Raw genomic sequence first — 20539 nt, 5'->3', positions numbered from 1 at the left:
GGTTTCAGGTGTACAATACAGCAATTCAGCACTTCCATATAATACCCTCTGTTCATCACAACAAGTGCACTCCTTAATCCCTGTCACCTATTTCCCCTACCCCCTTACCTACCTCCCCTCTGCTAACCATCAGTTTATTCTCTGTAGTTAAGAGAATAACTGTTTCTTGGTTTGCCTCCCCCCTCACTTTTTTCCCATTGTTCATTTGTTTTATTTTCTTTAAGGTAACTTTTTAAAAATGATAACATATAACTTAAATCTAATGGTGGGTGAAAATGAAATAAAATATGGTTAGTTACTTTACAAGAAAACAGGAAGGAAGAAAAAAAATAACAAAAAACCAGATAGGGCCATTGAAAAACAAAGAATAAGGGCGTAGGGGCACCTGGGTGGCTCAGTCTTCTAAGCGTCCATCTCTTGATATCGGCTCCACTGGTGATCTTGGGGTCATGCATCAGGCTCCACCCTGAGCTTAGAGCCTGCCTGGGATTCTCTCTTTCTCTCTGTCTCTGCCCCTCCCCCACTTGCACATGCTCTCTCACTCTCTCTCAAAATAAATAAATAAACTTAAAAAAAAGAATTAGAAAGTAAAATAAACCCAAACATACTAATAGTCATATTAAATGCAGGTGGACTGAATGACCCAAGTAAAAAACATTGTCAGTCTAGATAAAGAGCAAGCCCTGACTGTATACTATTTATAAGGAATATACCATAAATATAAGGGTAGAGAAATATTGAAATAAAAGTATTAGAATAAAATAGAAAAAGCAAACCATATATAATAGAATGCTGTCATAATTATACAACATCAGAAAAAGTAGACCGTAAAAAAATTGTTGGATCTACAGACATTTTATAATTACAGAAAGATCAATCTAGTAGAAAAATATAACAATTCTCTCTTTGTGTATACAATAACATAAAAAAATAAAAGCATTAAAAATTAGTCTACTTCACACCCAGCAGTTGAAGATTTTGACAAGCCTGTCTCAATACATATAATAGAAAATTCGTAGAAATACATAAAATTTTCTCAGTGTATGACATGATATAATTGATATCTATAGAACACTACACCAACAACTACAGGGTTCATTCATTGCAAATGTACAGACCATATGTTGGTTCCTAAAGCAAATCTTTACAAGTTCCAAAGATTACAATTACAATTACAATTACAAACCAAGTGATAAAAAGTACTACTTATGAAAGCATGTGAGATACAGATTTAGCAATACTTCTAGGAGAATATGTAGCCTTAAATGTATATATTGGAAGAGAAAAAAAAAGTTGGGAAGAATAATTTTATTATCTAATTAAAAATGATAAAAGAAAATAGGAAATAAACTAAAATAAAGGAAAGAAAATGATAGGTGAGAAAAAGTAATAAAATAATAAATTTGTATAGCGAAAAGTCAGAGAAGCTAGTCATCTTTTTTTGAAAACTAATATGATTAAAATACCTTTAATCAAGAAAGACAACACAGGGGTACCTGGGTGGCTCCGTTGGTTGAGTGACCAACTTCGGCTCAGGTCATGATCTTGTGGTCTGTGAGTTTGAGCCCCATGTCGGGCTCTGTGCTGAGAGCTCAGAGCCTGGAACCTTCTTCAGAGTCTGTGTCTCCCTCTCTCTGCCCCTGCCCGCTCACGCTCTGTCTCAATGCTCTGTCTCTCAAAGAATAGATGAGCATTAAAAAGCTGAATTTATTAATTAAAAAACATAAATAAAAAGAAAGCACAAATTGTCGTTATCAGCGATAAAGAAAATTAAAGTACTTTGGAGCCTACAGACATCAAAATATAAAAAAGATATAAAAAAGAAAATAAAATAACTTAGGGATGCCTGGCTGGCTCAGTCAGTAAAGCATGCAACTCTTGATCTTGGGGTCATGAGTTCAAGTCCCCACATAGGGCATAGAGCTTACAAACAAAAAGCTTTAACAATACATATTATAATTTATGTGAAATGGGTAAAACCTCTAAAAACACAGTTATCAAAAGTGAAAGAAGAAGAAATTGATATTTTTAATTGTTTCTACATCAAAGGAAAATCATGAACCCACAAAAATAAATACATGCATAAATTAATACTAAAATTTTATAAAAGAGAGCATTAGATGTATAGATTTTCACTAGCAAATTCTTCCAAAAAATTTAAGAAAGAGATAACACCAGCTTTATCCATAGGATAGAAAAAGAATTTTTATCAACTCATTTTATAAAACTAGCATAGTCATGGTATCAAAACTTGTCAGGGGCATTACAGGATAGCAAAATTATGGACCAAACCTTATTATGTGACATAACTGAAAAATGTGATAAAAATATTAGAAAACCAAAACATGCAATATATAAAGTATTACCTAGTATCATGAAATAGTATTTAATTCAAGAATACAAGATATAATATTTCAAAAATAATCACTGATCTTCATCATATTAAGAGTTAAAGAGAAAACAAATATGTGATTATCACAATAAATACAAAAATACAGAATTTAATAAATGCAAACACATAGGCATGATAAAATCTCAACGTAAGTAAAAGGAGTAAAAGGGAAATAACACAATTTTATAGAATATAAAAAAGCCTACAGTAAATGTCTTAATTTAGAATGAATTATTGAACTATTTTCCCCTTAGATCCAAAATAAAACAAAAATATCCCCAATGACCACTTCTCTCAAACATTTTATTGGAAGTTCTAGCCAGTGGCAATAATGAAAGAAAAGGAAATAATAGGTATCAATTTATGAAAGAAAGAAAAAAAAATCATTATTTACAAATACGATTCTATACTTGGAATACCCATAAATATCTACTGGCAAACCATTAGAGTTAATAAATAGGCTTAGCAAATTCTCTGAAATCAGTCAACACACACACACACACACACACACACACACACACACAAACACACTTTTAAATGTCAGCAGTAAACAATCAGAAAATAAAAATTTGAAGCTATAGCATACATAATTGCAAAACAAAGCAAATAATTAGAAATAAGACTATTAAATTATGTATATTTACACAGAAAATAACAAAATGTTATTTAGAGAAATTAGAGTCATCAATAAATAGATGGATATATCATAATAATGGAACGAAAACCAATATTGCAATAATGTCAGTTTTCACCAAAATAACCTATTTGCAATGTAATTTTGGTCAAAATCCCTGTAGGTTATACTTTTTTATAGAAATTCATAATTCTTTATCTGGAAAGGCAGAGGACCAAAATAGTCAAGGAATTACTGACTGAGAACAAAATTGGAAGACTTATTCCACCCGCTATTGAGACTTACAAAGCTACACAATAAATGGTATACTATTGACAAAAAGTAGAATATAGGGTCCAGAAATAGAACCACATATATATGCTCAATTGATTTGTGAAGAAGATGTCACTGCAATGCGTCAGTAGTTAAGGGGTAAGGGTAGTCTTTCCAATAAAAGGTGCTGGATCAATGGCATATCTAAATGGAACATAATGACTTTAATCCCTATTGGCACAATGTACAAAAATAAATTTGGACTGTTGACTCAATTTAAAAGTTGAAACAATAGAGATTTTAGAATATAGCATGGTTCACTTTGGGAATTTAAGAGAGACAATGATTGATAAAACAAAACATAAAAAGCACTAGGCATACAGAAAAAAAATATTGCTGAATTGAATTTTTCAAAATTAAGAACCTGTTAAGGACCCCAGAGAGTGGAAAAGCAAACCCCAGGGTAGAAATTATTTGCAAGACATTTATCTCATGAGAGATTTGCATCCATTGGAAATTTTGTAAAAAAGATGAATTAGTAATGGCCCAATGACTTCAACAAACACTTTACAAATGACTAATAAATATGGAAGTGTGCTCAATTAGTTATCAGGAAGGTGCAAATTACAATACAAAGCAACTATATCCTCATCAGATTGCTAACATGAAAAAGACCAGTAATGTCCAGTGCTGTTGAGGAGATCTGTGACCAATTCTACAAGTAGGTCTAGTTCTTTTGGACATGCACACGTATGTTCACCAACATATTAAAAATGATCATAGAAGCGCTATTTGTGATCCTTCCAAACTGGAAAAATCCCAAAAGCTCATCAATTGTAAATTGGATAAATTGTGAAATATTTATAAAATATACTTACATGCAGCAGTGGCAGTGAACAAATATCCCTGCATGCAGTAGAATGGGTGAGTCTTAAATAAAATGTGTGAATGAAGCCAGACACAAATTAGTAAATACTGTATGTGTCTACTTATGTGAATTTCACTAAGATATAGTGTAATCTTTGGTGCTAGAATTAGAATAGTGATTGTTAGGAGAAGAAATAACTTGGGAAGGAGCACATGGGTGACTTCGGGGGTGGGAGTAATTTTTAATTTCTTGTTCTGGGAGGTTTTTACGTGGGTATTCTCATGTTAAAAATTCCTTAAGCTATATATTTATGACCTGTGAACTTTTCTGAATCTGTTGTATGTCAGTAAACATTTAAAAGCTATAAGGATTTTTTAAAAAGGTTTTGGAGGATTTTAAAGGAAAAAAAAATCTTAATTAAGAATCAAACTGCCTACATGGCCTAAGATGTAATGGGGTTTCCACTTAATAGATGCTTTAGTTCAGTGGCCTGTCCATTTCATTATCATGTGGCCTTTCTGAACCTACCTTCGTGACCCTGTACAGGTGACTTAATCTTTTTAAGAAGCAGTTGCTTTAAATATAGATTTTACTTCCATATTTAAAGCAACTGTGCTGAACAAAAGAGATGGATTAATTGATGCTTTAAAAATCCTATAAAAATGCTAAATCCCTGCGAATGAAATCTACATCTTAAACAATCAATTTTCACAAGTGAATATATAAACTCAGGAAGAAACAGCCTGGCAAATTCATCTGGTGTTCTGTATAAATACAATTTTAAACTACCTTCAGTTTTTTCATGCTTTGCCATCTGCCGAATGGCGCTTGGAATGGAATTTTAATCTCTAATTGCAAATGCAGGGATTAAAAAGGTTACATTCAAAATGTGCTGCGAGACCAGCTAACAATTCAGAAAGGAAAAAAAAGTCTCTATCTGCAGGTTTTTCTGGCATAGGTGTTTTCTGGAAATGATAACCTGGCACCAGGTCTTTCACAGTCAGAAGTGGAAAAAAAAATAACCTGCTCCAATTGGGTCTGAACTGTCTGAACGAACCTTTGTATAAACTCCAGCTGCTTTTGACTGTGGAATCAGAGCAAGAATAGACAACTTTGCTCTTTCATTTCTTTAGAAATGGGAGCATTATGTTAGCTGTCAGTTAAATGATTAAAACAAAGAAAGAATATACCACATTCTTTGATTTGGGGGTCCTCAGCATAGATTTAGCTAAATGAAGATAGAAAAACAAAATCACAATTGGAAATGGTAAATTCTGCAAAGAAATGACAAACTGGTATGCATGCTTCTAAATTGGGTAGAAATTTATGAAAAGATTTCAACCTAATTTTTAGTTTTAATATGTTTAATATATAGATATAGATATCAATTCTCCTTCCTTCTCAGCTTTCTCTCTTACTATTTCTTCACCAGGCCTCTGCGTCTTTATTATACTGCTTCTATACTATACAATAGTATATTGAAATGTGCACGCTTACTTCTGCCTCTTCTGTGCCTTTATATATATGGTGTCTCTTACTTGGACTGCCCTCTAGACAGCCAAGTCAAATCCTCTGTGTAATGACTTTGACAAAGTGAGGGGTCATTATGGAATAAAATTATGCACACTTCTGAGCTTTGTATCATAGAAACTTCAACTTGTTTTATTCTTCAATTATTTTATATGTGTATATTTTTCTACTCAATAGATCAAGGACCATGACTTCTTCTTTCATTTTCCCTAATGATAGAGAGATTATAGGGGACTTATAAAAGTCGTGAAAAAAAATCAGCAAAAAGACCATTTAAAAGTTATAATGCATAATTTTTTTGTGTGATAGAAAAGACTTTTTATAATACATTTTAATTCCCCCATGTTTCATGACTTTTTGAATGGGACACACACACACATACATACATGTGTGGGTATATTTCATATATATGTGTGTGTATATATATATGTATATATGTATTTATTTACATACATATGCATATGTACTTCAAATATATGAACATTGTCACTCTATACTGTCACTCTATACTATAATTATAGTATATGTGAGTATTTCCTTACATCTATTTTCCTTCTTTTCTCCCTCCCTAAATGACCCAGTCATTTTGACCTAGTCAAAAAGAGCTTAGAGGAACCTGGTTAGAGTTTGGCCAAGGAGAGTCTTTGTCACTTTTCATCTTGACCCAGGAGTGAAGAAGCTTGAATTTGCACAGGAGTTAGAGGGGGAATGGTAAGGACTGAACATGCAGATTCCAAAATTCTATATCTTCTTTCACCCATGGCAATGACTTCTTTATGTGATCTGACATTTTCTGTTTTCCTAAACCAGTCTGCATGAAGGCATAAAAGGTTTCATACCTAAATCTATAAAAATTCATGACTCACACAAGCCTATAACCTACATAAGATGTGTGATAAGTAAGATTGTTTCTTATTCTGTGATGATTTTATCTTTCTAACAGTAAAGAATTACTGACTTACCATTAAATAATATGTACAAGTACAGTATCTTTTGCAGAGTATATATAATCTTTATTTATTTATTTAACCCAAACTATTCATCTTGGGAATGCCCAAGAGAGGTCAAATTGCATATTTTTCAGGAGAAACTTTAGAAATAATCTATGGAGCAATTCTAGTGGGTCATGTTAGTATACTCCAAAGAAATTGCAAAAAAAAGCACTAAAGCCAAAAGCAAAGCGAAACCAAACAAAATTAGAAATCCCCCCACCTACCCCCCCCCCCCGACGCCAAGCAGAATAAAACAAATGTAAAACTCTTAATGGTAGAAGTCATTATTAAAATAATTGTTTGGGTTTAAAAATAAATGCCTCCGTCATCTTAGGCTATGATAAATACACCCACAATTTTATTACCCACGTGTTTCCTCTTCATCTGGATTGAATTACTCTTGTCAAAGCTTCGACCTAACTATTACATGCCTGGGGTGACATCAGAATGGAACATACTGTCAAAGTCAGTTGTCAGCACAGAAACCCCAGAGAGAAAGAGTGTGAAATGGAAGAAATAACAAATATTCTCAGTGCCTATTGAATTCTTTGGAAGAATTTGACTGAGCCACATCATCCTATCTGCCTAAGTGAAAAGACTTTGTAAAAGCCGTGTGCTTCTGTCCTTCGTCAGTCTGTTTGTCAGTGTAAGAGGAGCTAGGATGCTAAAGGAAAGGCATCAAAATAATGGAGCTTAGGTGGGAGGGGGCGGGGAGGAAAAGCCTTGAACTTGTTGTTTCAGGTAGAGGTAATAGGAAAGTATGAGTGGTGTGGTCAGAGACAAGGGAATATTGAAAGACCATGTTGAAAGGTTATGGGTCAAAGGTTGTTTTTCAGGGGCTTTTGATTGTTAATGGGTGACTGAAATGTGTAAAGAAGTGATTAGTGCAAAGGTAAAGATTAAGATTTGGATAGAAAAGTTATTTATATACAGAGTTTTCAAATTAGCTATATGAGTGTGAACTGCCAGCTAGCAAATCACTTGTTCTTTGTGTGAAGTCTGTATCTTCTTCACAGTCCTGTTATATTTTCTTCTCAGACCTACACACACCTGGTCAGATGTATACACACACACACACACACACACACACACACACACAGACTGTCTGTCTCTGGGATATTTGGGAATCTTCATAACTTCAGTTGATGTGAAATGATGATAGTGGGTTTATTGATTTCTGAATTTTTGATTTTTGCTGATGTTTTTGTGATACATGTGTCAAATAAGAGTCAGAATTTCTAAGCCTCTTGATTGAATCTCTGGACAGCTTTCAAGTGTTCACTTTGGTGTCCTAGTTTGATAGTTGTTCCTACAATTTTCTCCCTCATAGGAAGAAACTTTTCCACTGTCAGTCAGATGGCTGTCAGATGCCTCCCAGCTGTCACTAGGAATCAGGAAAAATGCATCTGAACTTAATCTGACTTTCCTGGCATCTTTAGTGATGGACATTAAAAGGTCTGGGATGAATGTCCTAGTCTTTGGTTGTACAAATATATGCATTTCTTTATTTCCTTAAAGCAGACTTCACAACAGATAACAGATTTTTTCTCTGGCACTTCAGCAGTTCTTCTGACAGATAAATTTGAGAGCCACTACTTTCTGAAAAGCTTTTGGAGGAAAAAGGCTAGTTTGCAAATGGAGCATATTCCTGGTTTGCAAATGGCACCATGCATTTGTTGGTACTTGGGGGTGACGACACCTGCCTTTGAGCATATTCACAGAAGTAAAAGACTTCTTTCTTGCATATGGAAAGCAATATTTTGAAGTCCAACTTCTCTTATTCACCAAAACTTTATTGAATGTCTTTCAAAGTGTCGGGCACTAGATTAGACAATGGGGATAAAAAGTTGGATATGATGCTGTACTTGCCCTCAAGTCATTCATGGATTGGATGGCTATTTGATGTTTTGTTTCTTGTTCTGAAAAATAAGTGAAGAGTATCAGCATAATAGGAGCAAGAGTGCAATTGAAAAAGAAGAAAAACCTCTAGATTAAAGGTGGGTTTTTTATTGTTGTTGTTTGTTTCGTTTTTGTTTTGCTTTGTTTTCATTGCTTCGGCTACTATATAGGCATATGGGAGTGAAACATGAACATTCCATTACAGATTAATTGGTGGGTTTACCAACTGGCCTGATTTTCCTAGGATTAAGGGGTTCCTGGGCCATAGGGTTTATAGTGTTTAAACTGGAAAGTCTTGGGCAAACTTTGGCATAATGCTAAGGTTTTCAAAGAAAGGGACATTTTGAACTGTTTATGTCTTTATATGTCTTATTTTTAAAGGCACTATTCAATAAGAAGTTGATGTTTAGTTATTTGCATTGGTAGAGTGTGTACAAAAGTATATTAGAATGTAACATTTAATTTTGGTAACATAGCTAATTGAAGTTTGGTGACTATTGGTGAGTCCTTGTGGGCAATCCTGGGTGGGGAAGCGAACCACAGCAGGGTAAGAAACATGGCATAGAAGAGGAAAGAATGCTCCAAGGATTACCATTGCTTTCAGAGTTTTCCACCTTGGTCCTTGTCGTAATCATTTGTAAATACAGATTCCTGGGCCCGCTCAAATTAACGTATCAAATTCTTTGGGAGTAAAGTGCAAGGATCTTTAGTTTTCACAAGCTATACTCACCAAAGTTGAAGGATAGCTGTTTTAGCCTTCTTGTTTTGTTTAAATAAATTGAGCAGTTCAATTCTAGGTCTATAGTTTGTGTTTTCTGTGCATTCTTAGGTTCTTTGGGCACTTTTGAATAATACTAGATTTGGGGGAGAGGCAAGCTTAGAAGACTCAAAATATTAAAGTATTACTGCAGAAGATATATTCATCATTTCTTTTTGTCCTGATTTTAATTTAAACATCCTGAGGAATCAGGGACACCTGGGTGGCTCAGTCAGTTAAGTGTCCGACTCTTGGTGTCAGCTCAGGTCATGATCTCACAGTTTGTGAGCTCAAGCCCCACACTGGGCTCTGCACTGACAGCTCAGAGCCTGCTTGGTAGTCTCTCTCTCTCTCTCTCTCTCTCTCTCTCTCTCTCACTCTCTCTGCCCCTTCCCCACTTGCTCTCTCTCTGTCTCAAAAATAAATAAACAAACAAAAAAATAAAAAAAAAACATCCTAAGGAATCATTTTCTTTTCTTGGTTGTTCTTTAGGACAGTTCCTTTTGGGGGAGAACTATTTACTGCCAGTGTGGCTTGTTCATGCACACCAATGATACGGAGCCCTTCTATGTTCCTTAAACATGAGCTCTTTTTGTTGTTTTTGTTGTTGTTTGTCTTTTGCCCTGGCTTGAAGTTTCATGTTTCTTATATATTCTTTGAAGAAAAATGTACTCTGGTCTCTATTGTCAGAGGAACATTCAAAATTATCTAATAATATGAACACTCAAGTTGTAGAAAATGTAAAATTTATACCTGGATCAATATTTGACAAAGCAAATATAAAATTCACATGCTAATTAAATTTGGCACAGACATCAGCAAGAAAGCACCAGGAAATATCTGGCCCCTCAAAATGAGTAAAACAGTTGTAATGTTGTTAAAAGTAATTTAATGAGGAGGCCACTAGATTGGGATGGCTCTGATGCCTTGGTAGCCTACCTATGTAAACCAGAACCTAAGCCAGAGTGAGTGCGCTCAAGTCTGAGAAAATGAAACTTAAAACAACCAATCACCAATAGCCAACTACACTCTCCCAAATAAGCCAACTGCTTAAGCTGTGTCCAGTCAAATAATTTTCTTGCTTTGCTTCCATATCTTCTTTATAAAACCTGTTCCCCGAGCTCCTCTCAGTGGAATGCTTTTAACCACCTTGGGTTTGGTGCTGCCCAGTTTCAATCCATGTATGCTCAAAGAAACTCTTGGAAAAAAAACACTTTAAGGTGCCTCAGTTTACCTTTTAATAATGTTTTATGCCTCATAACTTAGGTGTGTAGGAAAACATAATTTATTTTTGCATGCCTGAACATAATTTGCATCTTATGTGTCCATTAGCAGAAAATATAATTTTACATTTTGTAGCACACCTGTATTTTAGTAGTCTCAGAATATCATGCCTGCTAAACTGATTTTGTCGTAGATGTGATACAGATTTCGCTGTCTTTATTCAGCATTTTTACAGTTCACGTTTTTAGAAATCACTTAACCAGCAATGAAGTAATACTTTAAAGTCCTAATGCTAATGATTGTGAATTTATCTTGCTATGGTTGAAGCCAATGATTGTCATAGTGCAGTCCCCAGGCCAGCAGCGTGTCACTTGGCAAACTTAGAAATACATATTCTTGAGCCTTAGCCCTGACCTCCTGAAATGTGGGTGGAGCTCAAGTTTGAGTACTTCTGGCTTAGGTATCTTTTGCTGTGGTAATATGATGTTGTCAGCGACTCATTGCCAATCTTTTCTCTCTTGAGAGGTCCAGAATAAAAGAAGTGCCGAAAAGATGACCAGAAACACATTGTCATCCATAAAAGAATAATATAAGAATTCTCCTTTTGTCTTAAATGATGTGAATATTTTCCGAAATTTGTCATTAGAGTAGACACATTGGGCCCATCTAAGAGAAGATGTATCTGCTAAGGATATATCTACTATTCATTAACTTTGAATGACAGATCTAAGAAAGTTTTAACTTTTATCAGAAGCATTGCAACTTACAAATTTTTTTCCAGTGAGACTTTTGGGGTTCAAATTAGCTTAGGGGACAAGAGAAGATAAATTGTTGTTTTTAAAATATGCTAGTGAAGTGTTCTTTTAGACAGTGATAAGGTGTGATACCATCAGCATGCAGTGAACAAACCCAGATAAATGATTTACTGTTTCCAAAAAAGGTGAGGGTAGAGGGAATACTGGCTTGTGGGAGACTGACCTTGAATTCTATCTCTTATTTTCAAAGGGATTTCTGTTTTCCATTCCATTCGACAACTGTGAGCTGCACCTCAGTGAACTCTTTAAACAGAATATCAATAAAGATGCTTTGCTTTGCATTTGTAAGCCACACAGAAGCTACTCTTCTGTTATCTCTCACCTTCCAACTCTTCTAAGTATGCTTGGCATCAGCAACAAAGCTAAGGCAGCTGATACAAATCAAAGAAGCAATTAAATGGAAAAGTTTCTTTTCCCTCTCGTCCTTACTGGATAAGGTATTTTAGACATAGTGAAAATAATCTCTTGGGTGCTGAGGTAAAGCAAGATGCTTCCTGGAAATCCTATGCTTGAAATCCATAACGGATAGAGAAACTCAGAGATACGTGGAATTTTTTGAAAGCTTAGTGAGAGTAAATTTATGGTCTTTTCTTTTCTGAAAACAGAGGGATAGATATATACATAATTTAAATAAAATAAAATCTAAAAATATACAAGATTAAATACACTAGTTTATGACACTGCTTGACAGTAGTATACTAATAAGACTAATGTTACAGCTAACCACACAAAATAATACATATGCGGATTTCTTTTTTCTACATATTCAGGTCAATGAAGAAATCTCCCCAAAATTTAGATGAAGAGTGTTTGCTCTAAGCAAACCTGTGAAGTTGTAGTGATTACCCATTTATGGATGATTATACTCAACCTCAGAGAAATTCAGCAAGTTGACCAACATCCACAGTCTACCATTGGTGGGTGTCAAGACATATTCAGGTCTGCTTAATTTCAGATGTCAGTCTTTCTGTTTCAGTACAATACACTGGGATTCTGGTTATTTAGTGAAGACTTCCCTCGAGAGCTAAAGCTGCTTTTTTCCCTTTCCTTCTTTCCCTGTGGTCAAGCTAATGTCTTGTAATGAGAGTTATCCAGAGATTCATTCTAAGATCTTGGAGATTGCAGTGAGCTGAGAATTCAATCTGTAAACCACATTTGGAAATTGCATCTGACGTTTATTAGGAGCTCGGTAAATATTTGTGAAGTGCACGTAGTTCATTGGCTTATAGAGGATACCATGTGATTTTTACATCTTTCTTTGTTGGGTGGTGTGAGAACAGGAACAATACTTTACATTTCAGCATATCTCCCCCTTTTCCTCATATAGCTCCGGGGCATGAGGACTAAAGTACGTTTACTGAGCTCCAAAGTTTGTTAATTCAAAACCACATTTCTGTGAGAGTTAGGTCTGTGGGGGCCTTGGGATTCAGCCTGCCAGCATTTCAGTACTGTGGAAAGTGAGTGTTGAATATTTATTTAACACTAATGACCCCCTACTCAGGACTTCCTTTGTCTGATATGGTTTCTGTTGTACTCTATCATTTCTGTAACTTACAGCCATGTCAGTGATATTGAATGTAAGAAGCCTTTTAATGGAGCTTGTTGCCCCTCACCCTCTTTACCAGAATTCTAATTGATGGTCTTTAGTCTTTGCCTTGTGCATACCACCACAGTTACTTCTTATAGAGTACATGACTGGTCAAATTTACTTTTGATTTAATCAACTCTGTGATTTGTCTTGTACTATTGTAAACATATAAAGCAACTTCGTATTTATTATTTTGCATTAATAATAGTAATAATTGTATAAATGAAACTCATAGCAATTCAACATTGATGAATTATCATTAACTGTTATGACAACCATGTGCATATCCTCCATTGGGAGATGAAGAAGAGTGTGTGTGTGTGTGTGTGTGTGTGTGTTTAAAAATAATGATACCAAAAAATCACAAATCATATTTAAAATTTATTTTTTAGTCTCACTCATTATTATATGAAGTAGAAAGAACATTTTCACAGAACCAGGACCTTTATTTTCTCTTTTTAGTTCCTGCTATTTATTTTTTTACCCGTAAATAATCTTTAGTTCATGGTATCAAAATCTCCTTCAAAGTAACTAAATTAATTGTGAAATTATAAGCAAAACATTGGATTAAGTACCAACAATAAAGTAACAATATCATAAATACCAAAATCTTAGTACTATAATCATGTAAATATGATCTGAAGAAAAAGAGAAAAAAGTAAATTGCCACAAACTGTAAAATTTACTTTTGAGTTCTTCATCCAAGACCTGCTGATGTGAATAACCACAGATTAAGTCTAATTTTCCAAGCTAGACAATAGATGTTGATCTGGCTGCTTGGTACCCATTCATCCATATTCTATTAATTGTATTGCTTTTCTACTCTGAGCTACCTATCGTCCCCAGGTTTCTATCCAAGGGTTTCTGGGGGAGTTGGCTCATTCTTTGTTCATGGGTGGATTGATTACCTGATTTGGGCCATAACTAACCAGCATCTCACATTCCCTGGGCAACTGTGATTGGATCAGGAGTGGGCCCTCTGCCTATTCAGAACCATAAAGAACCAATAATTCAATGAAACCTTTCTGGAAATCCTGGAAGATAGATCATTCTTTCCTCCTGGACTTGAGGTGGTTGAGAAGAGAAGGTTTGCATTCGATGCAGTAGTCTTCATAGAAACACACAAAAAAAGAGTAGTTTGAGAACAAAGCAAGAGCACAGAAGAGTGCAGAGATGGGTCAGAAGATTGTGTACTATCAGACTGTCTCTGAAATGAGTGCTACTACTCTAAGCTCTCCATTCACAAGAGCCAATAAATTCCCTTTGGCATAAGAACATTTGATTTGGGCTTTCTGTTATCTACAGCTGAGATCCAGTATGCTCTGACAATATGAAGAGAGCATATAGGGGATGATAGTTCTTGAAGCTTCTCACCACAACTAAGAGAATGGATTCTCATCAGAGATGGGTGATAACTTTCCAGAATACCAGCAAATCCTGGACTTGCAACAAGACAGACATTATTGAAGAAACAGAAATGTCTGTCATGTGTAAAGGCACGTCTGCTATAAGGAAAGTAGCAGGCCACAAACTATCTTTATTCTCCATATTGCCTTGAGCACAAATTTAGCTAAAAGGATTATTGATTTGAATATAGGTAGACTATATAATCCAACTGCTTTTTAGATTTTCTATTATTTAATCAGTTTTGGTGATGTATGGAAAAGACTTCACCAAAATGCTGAAAGTTATGGTAAGAACTCTGTTATAAGAGAACAAAAAGAGAAGTCTAATATGTAGATGTTAGATAAGTGTAAGCAAACTCATGGATTGTTTCAGGAGCTGTGTGCCAACAGGGGACATATTATGGAAGTGGCTGAGCATATTCTGGATCTTCTTTGAGCCACAGGATGATATTAGAAATGAAGGAACTGGTAAACTAGAGGGAAAAAATGGGGACTAGTGATTTCCAGTCTGACATGTAAAGACCTTTGAAGTCTAACAAGTCTAACAAGCTTTGTCCTAACAAGTAAAAAGGTGAATAAACTGAAAAATCAGCACCTTTTCTTAGATTTTCCAGAGAAATGAGGTCACAGGGCAAACTTCTGCCCCCAACACTTGGAGAGACGGGCAGACAAATATAGAGAATCATAGTTTCTGTTTCCCTTGCCTCTGGAGACAAGTCTAGTAAAAAGTTTCTGTGGCCGAGATCAAAGAGGTTGTTGTTTGTTTTCTCCACTAGGATTTTGTTGGCTTCCTGTCTTACATTTAGGTCTTTCATCCATTTTCAGTTTATTTTTGTGTATGGTGTTAGAAAAGTGGTCTAGATTCATTCTTCTGCATATTGCTGTGCAGTTTTCACAACACCATTTGCTGAAGAGACTGTCTTCTTTCCATTGGATATTGTTTGCTGCTGCTTTGTTGAAGATTAATTGGCCATTCTTTTGTAGGTCCATTTCTGTGTTCTCTATTCTGTTTCATTGATCTATGTATCTGTTTTTGTGCGAGTACCATACTGTCTTCATGATTACAGCTTTGTAAGACAGCTTGAAGTCCAGAATTGTGATGTCTCTGGCTTTGGATTTCTTTTTCAACATGGCTTTGGCTATTCAGGATCTTTTCTAGTTCCATACAGATTTTAGTATAGTTTGTTCTAGCTCTGTGAAGAATGCTGGTGTTATTTTGGCAGGGATTGCATTGAATGTGTAGATTCCTTTGGGTAGTATTGACATTTTAACAATATTTGTTCTTCCAATTCAGGATCATGGAATATTTTCCACTTTTAGTGTCTTCTTCAATTTCTTTCATAAGGTTTCTGTAGTGTTCAGTGTATAGGTTTTTCCTTCTTTGGTTAGGTTTATTCCTAAACCTAAATGGTTCTTGGTGCAATTGTAAATGGGATTAATTCCTTGATTTCTCTTTCAGTTGCTTCATTATTGGTGTATAGGAATGCAACCAATTTCTTTGCATTGATTTTATATCCTGCAACTTTGCTGACTTTATGGATAAGTTCTAGCGGTTTTTCAGTGGAATCTTTTGGATTTTCCATATAGAGTATCATGTCATTGGTGAAGAGTGAAAGTTTGACTTCCTCCTTGCCGATTTGGATGCCTTTTATTCCTTTGTATTGTCTGATTTTTGAGGCTAAGACTTCCAATAGTATGTTGAATAACACTGGCAAGAGTGGACGTCCTTGTTGTGTTCTTGACCTTAGGGAGAAACCTCTCTATTTTTCCCTATTAAGGATGATATTAGTGGTGGGTCTTTCATATATGGCTTTTATGATCTTGAGGTATGATCCTTCTATCCCTACTTTCTTGAGGGTTTTTATCAAGAAAGGATGCTGTATTTTGTCAAATGCTTTCCTTGCATCATTTGAGAAGATCATGTTGTTCTTGTCCTTTCTTTTATTGGTGTGATGTATCACATTGACTGCTTTGCAGATGTTGAACCAGTCCTGCATCCCAGGTATAAACCCACTTGGTCATAGTGAATAATTCTTTCAATGTATTGTTGGATTTGGTTGGCTAGTATCTTGTTGAGGATTTTTGCATCTGTGTTCATCAGGGAAATTGGTCTGTAGTTCTACTTTGTAGTGGAGTCTTTGTCTGGTATTGGAATCAAGGTAATGCTGGCTTCATAGAATGAGTTTGTAAGTTTTCCTTCCATGTCTATTTTTTGAAACAGTTTCAAAAGAATAGGTGTTAACTCTTTAAATGTTTGGTAGAACTCCCCTGGAAAGCCATCCAGCCCTGGACTGTTGTTTTTTGGTAGGTGTTTGATTACAAATTTGATTTCTTTACTAATTATGGGTCTGTTCAAATTTTCTATTTCTTCTGGTTTTAGTTTTGAAAGTTTATGTGTTTCTAGGAATTTGTCTGTTTCTCCAGATTGCCCAATTTATTGATGTATAATTACTCATAATATTCTCTTACTATGGCTTGTATTTCTGCAGTGTTTGTTGTGATGTCTCCTCTTTCATTCTTGATTTTACTTATTTGGGTCTTTCCCTTTTTCTTTTTGATCAAACTGTCTAGGGGTTTATCAATTTTTTTAATTCTTTCAAAGAACCAGCTCCTGGTTTCATTGATCTGTTCTATTGTTTTTGGTTTTGATAGCATTGATTTCTGCTCTAATCTTTATTATTTCCCCTCTTCTGCTGTTTTGGGGCTTTATTTGCTCTTCTTTTTCCAGCTCATTAAGATGTAAGCTTAGGTTGTGTATTTGAGACCTCTTTTCCTTCTTTAGTAAGGACTGGATTGCTAAATGCTTTGTTGCATCTCAGAGGCTTTGGGCTGTGGTATTTTCATTTTCATTGCCTTCCATGTACTTTTTAATTTCTTCTTTAACTTCTTGGTTAGCCCATTCATTCTTTAGTAGGATATTCTTTACTCTTGAAGTATTTGTTGTCTTTCCAAATTTATCCTTGTGGTTGATTTTGAGTTTCAGTGCATTGTGGTCTGAAAATATGTACAGTATGATCTCAGTGTTTTTGTACGTGCTGAGGGCTGATTTATGTCCCTGCATGTGATCTGTTCTGGAGAATGTTCCATGTGCCCTCAAGAAGAATGTGTATTCTGCTGCTTTACGATGAAATGTTCTGAATATATCTGTTAGGTCCATCCAGTTCAGTGTGTCAAAGTCATTGTTTCCTTGTTGATTTTCTGTTTAGATGATCTGTCCAATGTTATAAGTGGGGTGTTGAAGTCCCCTACTATTATGATATTATTATCAATGAGTTTCTTTATGTTTGTGATTAATTGATTTATATATTTGGGTACTCTCATATTTAGAGCATAAATGTTTACAATTGTTAGATCTTGGTGGATGGAACCCTTAATTATGATATAATGCCCTTTTTCATCTCTTGTTACAGTCTTTATTTTAAAATCTAGATTTTATGATATAAGTATGGCTACTCTGGCTTTCTTTTGGTGACCATAGCATGATAGATGGTTCTCCATTCCCTTACTTTCAATCTGAAGGTGTCATTAGGTATAAAATGGGTTTCTTGTAAACAGCATATAGATGGATCTTGTTTTCTTATACATTTTATTACCCTGTGCCTTTTGATTGGAGCATTTAGTCCATTGACATCTAGAGTTAGTACTGAAAGATATGAATCTATTGCCATTACGTTGCCTGTAGGGTTGGAGTTTCTGGTGGTGTTCTCTGGTCCTTTCTAGTATTTGTGGCTTTTCTTCTTCTTTTTTTTTTTTTTCCGTTTTTTTTCTCCCTTTAGAGAGTCCCACTTAAAATTTCTTGCAGGCCTGGTTTAGTGGTCATGAACTCCTTTAGTTTTTGTCTGGTTAACTTTTTATCACTCCTTCTATTTTGAATGACAGCTTTGCTGGATCAAAAATTCTTGGCTGCATATTTTTCCAATTCAACACATTGAATATATTCTGCCACTCCTTTCTGACCTTCCAGGTTTCTGTGGATAGGTCTGCTGCAGATCTGATCTGTCCTCCCTTGTAGGTTAAGGACTTTTTTCCCCTTGCTGCTTTCATGATTCTTTCCTTGCCTGAGTATTTTGTGAATTGGACTACGATATGCCTTGTTGGTGGTCGGTTTTTGTTGAATCTAATGGGAGTTTTCTGTGCTTCCTGGATTTTGATATCTGGGTCTTTCTCCAGGTTAGGAAAGTTTTCTGCTATGCTTTGCTCACATAACCCTTCTACCCATTTTTCTCTCTCTTCATCTTCTGGGACCCCTATGTTTTGGATGTTATTCCTTTGTAATGAGTCACTGAGTTCTCTAATTCTTATATCATGCTCTTTTATAGTCTTATTCTTTTTTTCTGCTTCATTATTCTCCATAAGTTTGTCCACTGTATCACTCATTTGCTGCTCTGCTTCATCCATCCTGGCTGTCGTGGCATCATTCAAGATTGCGTCTCAGTTACAACATTTTTAATTTCATCCTGACTAGCTTTTACTTCTTTTATCTCTGTAGAAAGCCATTCTATGCTATTTTCAACTAGCTAGTGTTCTTATTATCATGATTCTAAATTATGGTTCAGGCATCTTGCTTGTATCTGTGTTAAGTCTCTGGCTATCATTTCTTTCTGTTCTTTCTTTTGGGGCAAATTCCTTCATTTCATCATTTTGTAGTAAGAAAATGAATTAATAAACTAAAAAACATAAAAAATTAAACTAAAAACAACACCAAAAAGAAAATACACGATGCTAGATCCTAAGTGTGTTTTGGTTTGGTTGTTGAAAGAAGCTTGATAGATTAGAGAAAAAAAAAAGAAAATAAAAGAAAAGGAAAATGTTTGAATATTTGATAAAAAAGAATACAATAAAATAGAATAAAATGAAATGATGAATGTAAAATAGAATTGTAAAATTTTACGAAAAAGTAAAAAATATAATAGAAAAAATTAAAAATCTGTTTTATAGAAATGGAAAATAAAAGTAATTTTTTTCTTTCTGTATTCAAGAATAAGAAAAGAAAAAGAAACAAAAATTAAATAGAAAGATCACCAAACAGAATGAAATATGATTGAAATTATATCCAGTTTCTCTAGGAGTCAAACTATGAAGTACTTTATAGTCTGTAAACTAAGCAGATGGAGAGAGTTGTGGTATTCCTTAAGAGCATGGTTGGCCCTCTTGGGCAGAGCTTAGTGTAACAGCTCCATTTTCTACTAGATGGCACTGATTAGGTTACTGGGGTGGATTGTTGTGGTGCTTGTAGGCATTTATGCACACATGTGGGAGGGGTGAAAATGGCATCACCTAGCTATGCAGTCTGAAGTATCAGAACTTTGTGCTCTCTCCAACAGGCAATCAAGCACCCCTCATTTGTCTCCTGCTTCCATCCTCTCCCTGCTTTTGCACTGTCTGTGACCAAGCTGTCAGGCTGCCAGGTGGTACCTCCCTCCTGAGTTTTATCTCATATGCGACTGTGTTTCCCAACCCCTCACTTCTGAGGGACTGCGGCTTTGACCAGCTCAGACCCTCGGGGTAGAGTATCACCAAGCAATGGCTGGGTGTTGGCCCACCCCCCAGGAATATTGTTGCAACCATTTTCCTGCAGATGCCCAGAGACTGTGGTTGGGTGCCAGCCCTCCCCAGAAAAAGTTCACGTGATCATGTAGCAGCAGTGTTTTAGGGATTATGTTAAATCACAACACACATCTGGCACCAGTCTTCACCCTTGACATCCTTGTTCCAACACGAGCAAATGTGGGTCCTCTTTGGGGTCAGCTGGGACCTTTGCCTGTGGGGAGGCCACACAGCTTCTACCAAATGTCCTCCCAGCAGGGGTGAACCACTTCTCCCCTTGTGACCTGACCTTTTGAACCTCAGTCTCTGCTTCTGGGGATTCTCCTTTCCCACCAGAACACCACTAGATATTGAGCTGCAGAGTCTCAGACTCTGTGCTCCCCCTGTTTATAGTCTTAATGGAATTTAAACCCTCTCCTTTCTCCTTTTTCCCTTTTTTTGTTCAGTCCCTTGCAGCTATTTCCATTATTCCCCTTTTTCTCCAGCTGCTTTTGGGGTGGGGGGTGCTTTTCCCATACTCTCTCCCTGTCTCCATCCTCTCACCACAGGCAAAAATAGCTCCTTGCCCTCTGCGGCTTCTCTGTCCCACAGTTCACCTCTCTGCTATGTACCTACTGAGTTCTGTGGTTCAGGTT

Source organism: Panthera leo, chromosome A1 (genome assembly GCF_018350215.1).
Source record: "Panthera leo isolate Ple1 chromosome A1, P.leo_Ple1_pat1.1, whole genome shotgun sequence".
Classification (NCBI taxonomy): domain Eukaryota; kingdom Metazoa; phylum Chordata; class Mammalia; order Carnivora; family Felidae; genus Panthera; species Panthera leo.
This window is presented reverse-complemented; position numbering follows the sequence as displayed.